This window comes from Vitis vinifera, chromosome 16 (genome assembly GCF_030704535.1).
Source record: "Vitis vinifera cultivar Pinot Noir 40024 chromosome 16, ASM3070453v1".
Classification (NCBI taxonomy): Eukaryota; Viridiplantae; Streptophyta; class Magnoliopsida; order Vitales; family Vitaceae; genus Vitis; species Vitis vinifera.
Window position 1 is genome coordinate 16,132,613 of NC_081820.1, and position 6,443 is coordinate 16,139,055.

The 6,443-nt window shown below is 32.9% G+C and overlaps 1 pseudogene; it reads left to right on the forward strand.

The window, feature by feature from the left end:
- The first annotated feature begins 339 nt into the window (after positions 1-339).
- Positions 340-1,684, forward strand: LOC100262053 (CBL-interacting serine/threonine-protein kinase 20-like; annotated as a pseudogene).
- Positions 1,685-6,443: the final 4,759 nt, after the last annotated feature.

The window sequence follows — 6,443 nt, forward strand, 5'->3', positions numbered from 1 at the left end:
GGAGGTGGTTGGTGTCGGTGAGGAAATAAGCTTATTGACCTACGAGTGAGTGGGAATGAGAGTGAGAGTGCAGAGTGCAGAGGGGAGAGTTGAGAGTGGAGAGGTTCTCTTTAGCTTCGTATCAAAACCCTACAGCTACCTGCGGCTTCTACAGTCGTGTATGAGAAGAATAAGAAAGTCGGGGTTTGTAGTGGATCCATTCATCCTATGATTCCAACACAAGATGCTCTATCTAAAAGCCCAAGTTGTGGAAAATGACCCTCGCACTTCTCGTTCCTAGGCCGACATTTTTTCTCCCCATCAACTTGTCAAGTTTGATTCATAGGTATCTACGGAAGAATGGGAAAGGTGGTTCCCATCATTCGTTTTCTTCTTCTGGAGATGGGCCCGACACTTCATCTGGTTTAGAGAACAGAAAGCCTTGGGAAAGAGAAAGCAGTCAGGAGAGCAAGGGAAGAACATGCCTTTACAAATTCCAACTTGAGCAGGATGCTAAGGAGTTACAAAAATAGTTACAAGAAGAGATTGACTTGAACTTAGCACTAGCAAGTGCAGCTGAACACTCTTCATCACCCTTTTTTGACTCTTTCCAGCTTCCAACTAAGGCCCAAGAGCTTTTGGATAGCATAGTTGTTCTGGAGATCACAGTATTAAAGCTTGAACAAAAATTGGTTGCCTTGAATTATCAGCTTACTCAGGAGAGGAATGAGCGCCGACTTTCTGAATATCATTTAAGGCATTTCCCTCATTCTATTTCATCAGGGCTTCACTGTTGTCCTACACATTCAACAAAGACGATAATTGAACCACATGGTGAAGACGAAGAGGATGGAGAAATGGATGATCTGCCTCTATGGTTAGATGTGAATGAAGATCCAAGTAATGATTATTTTGTGGAAAACCTTTGGCATCATCCTAATCAACTGTCAGAAGAAATGGTGCACATGAGAGACATATTCCTCTTTTTAACAGATTCGTCAAAGCTTTTTTCCTCTGAGGGTGTGGCTTCACCTCGAGGTCACTTATCCTATTCTTCTTTAGCATATTTCTCATACTCATCCACATTGGCTTCTCTAGTAAGGAGTCCCTCAGTTGATTTGCATAATGTTTCTGAAATCTTTACAAGAGATGGCATGTTTGGTCCTTAGAGCATTCCTGGAAAGGTAGATTGGACAAGAAGTACAGGAACCTTAAAACTGGCACTAGTGTTGCCATTAAGATAATTGATAAAGAGAAGAATTTGAAGGTTGGGATGGTGGATCAGATTAAGCGAGAGATTTCTGTAATGAGACTGGTTAGACACCCAAATGTGGTAAAGCTTTATGAGGTTATGGCCAGCAAAATGAAGATTTACTTTGTCATGGAATATGCTAAAGGAAGGGAGCTCTTCAACAAGGTAGCCAAAGGAAAGCTCAAGGAGGATGTTGTAAGGAAATATTTTCAACAGCTGATCAGTGCAGTTGATTTCTATCACAATAGAGGTGTTTATCATCGGGATTGAAAGCCAGAAAACCTTCTACTGGATGAGAATGGAAATCTGAAAGTTTCAGACCTTGGACTGAACGTCCTTGTTGAATTTAAGCACCAAGACAGGTTGCTTCACACAACCTGTGGAACCCCTGCCTATGTTGCTCCAGAGGTGATCAATAGGGAAGGCTATGATGGAGCCAAAGCTGATATATAGTCATTTGCTGCTAGGAATCTCACTGATGAGGAACTTTCAGAGTGGTCATGCAAGTATGAAGATGCAAGCACTTCATTGACTGATAGATCTGTAAAACTTCGTCAAACAACTTTCATTGAATGCAAGTTAAATCTTCTTGGGGCTATTAGGATGAGAATAAGGATACCACTTTGAACCTCCACTACACATCAGTTTATTTTTTGTAAAAAAAAAAAAAAGTCTGCCACTTCAAGAATATGGCACCACCAGATTTTGTGAAAGGCATTCACATGTTTTGATGAATTTGGAAGGCAATTATACCATGCAAAGAAGATGACAACAAACTGCCACTTTGAGGACGTCTCGGGATTTTCTTTTAGAACATACGGCATATAAAGCATCAGATTGGAAGGATTAAGAGCGTTCTAATAGTAGCCCCTCTTACACGGTGGAAAGTAAGTTCTCTTTTTAAATTTTAGTTTTAGTTTAGTTTAATTTTGTCTATTAGTTTAGGTCCATTTATGATTTTTCATCATTAATTTAATCGATCCTTGGTGTTATAGTTCATGCTTTGATTTAGTTTGATCCCATTATTTAGTTTGAGTATTTCTTATATTTTTGGTAAATTGGCTTCTAGGTGATGCAATTTTTATTTTGAAATTTGTCTTGATTTATCTTAATTCATTTTAGTTAGTTTAGATTTTTTCATTATAGTGCATTGTACTTCTACATCTGTAAATTTGGAATCTAACAACTTAGAAACCCTTTAAATTTTTCTAACTATTCTATGATATTCCGGACTCTTTGAACTTGATTTTAGAATCTTTCTTTGGTCAAATAAGGTTTTCCAATTAGGAGATATAAATCAATTTTTCAGAAGGTTCAGTTTTCACTTTGTTTTTGACATTAAGTCTTGTTTTACAAAATTAAATTAATAAACGATCTCTTTAATTTCTTTGAACATTTTTCTATTAATATAGAACTCTTAAATTTAATTTTTGATGTGTAAAATATTAGTAAATAATTTCTGAAATAAAAGATATAATTTTTTTATTCTTGTACCCACTGCATAAGTGCTCTTCTAGAGCTGAGATATGTTTATTTATTTTTAAATATGTTATGAATGTGTTATCTCCTAAGATTATTTTTAATATAAAAAAACACATTAAGATAGTTGTGTGAATTTTCGTATGATTTTAGGACATCTATAAGTTAATTGTAAAAATCAATTGTTGAATACCTTAAAAAGATGCTCAGTTTTGGACCTATTATCATCATTATAAAATATGGTACTAAATGAGGGCTGGTTAATTAATTTAGTCACTTAGATGATAAACTAGACATATAGGAGATGTTCTCTAAAAATTCTCTTGGTAAAACTTAACTTCTAGGTATTTGTTTTAGATTTATTTCATACAGTCTTCTATTCTAATCGTTTGCTGACTTTTTTCTATGAAGTAACCCATTTGTAAATAAATTTGTTATTGATTGGAATATAATTGATTAATTTGGCCTATTGGATGTTTATCTAGACATGTTAAAGATGTTACATAATTTTTATTTTGGTGAGATAGCCTTTCTTGATATTTATTTGGAGTTTATTTTGTGAACCGATATCATACCCTTTTAATGATATTTCCTTGGCTTTTGATAATTTAGTCACTTTTGATCATACTTGTGAACTTTCCTTGACTTGAGACATGCTAAGTGTATATATATATATACATATATATATATATATGTTTAGTTATTTTTTATTTATTATTATTTAATCTTATCATTATTATTGGTAAATTAACCTCATTTTTATAGAATCACTAACGCTTGCTACACAAGTACGCTCTCTATCTTCCCATTTTAAAGTTCCATGAATATGTATGTCACTAAGAACTATATCCTTGTTTGATATTGACTTTGGGTGCCTTGATGTTCATTTGGTTTCCTTTGATAAAATGTATGTTGAATAATATAATTCTTGAACTAACTTTGGTGTTTTATGATAGCATTTAAGTTATAGATGCATATTATCCTTTCTTTATGACAGTGGTTTGAATCCTTGTTTGGCATGTTAGAGTTATTAGAGTTTTTGAAATCACTTTAACATATCTGGGTATTCGTAATCAATTGATTAGTTGTTATATTTCCATCAACTAAGCTAGTGGATACCTCGTTAGGGCTTAGAGGGGTGCTACCTCTTTGGAGGTACCTTCCTGATAAGTAACTTGGTCCTTGGACCTAGACTCAGGTTTTTCGCAGACAGCTTTTCCAAAAAAAATCAAGAGTCCTTTTATGGGTTTTGTTCTTATTTGTTTTCCCTTTTAAAAATAAATAAAAGTAAGTGGTCACTCCAACTTTTTATAAAAATTAGTTTTTCACTTTAATCAAAAGCGAGTTGCACCATCGAGTGGGAACGCATCAAGCTAAAATATGGGGTCCACACAATCCTAAAAAGCATGAAACATGAGATAAGGTATGGCATGGGGAAAACACAAAAGAAATGCTAATTTGAATAGGAAGAAACAAGTCAACACAAAACAGAATGGTGGTTTAATTGTAATTCAAGGTCATACTAATCTCGAAGCGCTCTCAATTGGAGACTAAAGGAAGAAGTACTGGATCCAAAGTTATGACTAAAGCGGCCTCGAAGGCTCTTAGATGCACCCATATGTGTAGGGAAGGAATCTTGATCGAATGATCTAAGGCTCGCCCTACAAGGTCAAGGTGGCTCTAGGAGGGAAAATGGTGGACTTTAAAAGATCCCTAGTAGAAGCGATCATACCTTCTGGCGGTATGCAACCTCCTGCACGCCTTTGAAGAGACGGGGGGCTTCCATGCAAGGTGGTCATCGCCTTCACACATGCACTACCTCGACAGCCTAAGGGGTTTCCTATGGTAAAAGTTCTCACAACTCTCAACACTCAGTAATCGACTAAAGTGCATAGTGAGTAATATGGGTGCATCCGAAAATCCTATCAAGTTAAAGTAGAAAACGAAACACACTGGTCATACAAATATCCATGAAATCTAGCTATGGGCTATATAGGTCTTCAAAGATCGGACTACAATCAGCATTAGTATGTTGACCTCCTCCAGAATGCTCCTAAACATAGATATAGCCCATCACTAGACCCTACTCCTATTCATTAGCTTGGTTGAAGAGCAAACAAAGTAACAAGTCTTGTATCAAATACGAGATCAAGAGAAACAAGGTCGACCGAGACTAAGGAGTTGGAGGTAAGAGGATAGATGTGTGTCATACACAAACAAGCAATACATGCATCACTTAGAAGAAGAGCAGTCATGCAAATAACAAGTATATCACTCATATCTACACACAAGCTATGCAGGAATATGATAAGCAAGATAGGTATATAACAGAATAGATAATATGTTGAGACAAACAAGATATTATACAACAAAGAGAATCAATCATGCCAAAATGAATGAGATATACAAAAATGAGAATATATATGTCAAGAAAAGCAAGATAATCATACAACAAGAAGAGTCACAATGCAAAAGTAGGTAAAAGAATGAATCGATATAATCAACATGTGAACATCTTCAATGAACAATAATAACCAAACATGCATCATGGATAAACATATCAAAGCTCTCAATGTGTAATCAACACCCAATCATACCAAGACACATAGAAATGGGTATCCACTAATTGACTAATCAAATACTACATTTCCCTCAACTCGAGTTCAAGTTTGACCTTCTAAATTTCCCCAATAAAGTCGTCATTTTGTGGACTTGCATTTTTCACATGCATCCCCACTCGACGACAAAACTCGCTTATTATTAATTTGCAAAAATTTTGATTTTTAGAAAAAGACTTAAAGTCACAACTTATTTTTGTTTTATTTTTTAAAAGGAAAACAAAGAAAATCCTATGTGACTCCTTATTTGGAAAATATATGTATACAAAAACCGAGTCTAAATTCTTAGGTTAGGTTACTTATTGGGAAGGTACGGTTGTGAGCCGTAACACTCTTTTAAGTCTGTATACATACGATCTCTACTAAATGAATTGAAGAAATTGTGGCAATTAATTAATTGATTATGGATACCAAGATTAATAACATAAATCAATATACATAAAAATGATAATAAAATCAAGTTACAAGAATGCACAAAATATGTGACAAGAGAATTATGCAAAATGATTTATTGAACTAAATAAAAAAAAAATATTTCAAAAGAATTAGTGTTCAAGAAATTTCAAAGAATTTTATTAAAAACAATTTTGAATTAATGATTTTAATTTATATATTTACAAAATATTTTCTTTAAGTGATTTGATTCAATTTTCAAAAAAAAAAAAAATATTTACACTTATTGTATCAAAAGAATTTATTACAAAATTTCAATTTGGCAACAAAAATTATTTTTATTTACTTTTACTAAAAATGAATGAATTTGTACAATTTTATTTACAAAAGTATTTTTATTTATTTTTATTTAAGAAAAGTGATTTATACAAATTAATTGGAAAAAGACTTATTTTAAAAAATATATATAAAAACAAAAAATAAAATAAAAGGATTTTCATTTTTGCAAAAAAATGTTTTTGACATTATTTACAAAAAAAGAAAAGATTTTTTTTACAAATTTTATTTACATAAAAAGAAATTTATTAATAAGAAAATGATTTTCTATTAAATTATTAAAAGAAAAGAGTTTGTCAAATTTTATTAAAAAAACGATCCAATCTTGCTTTTTATTTATTTATTTACTTATTATTATTATTTTTTTGAAAAGGAACCTTTACGAT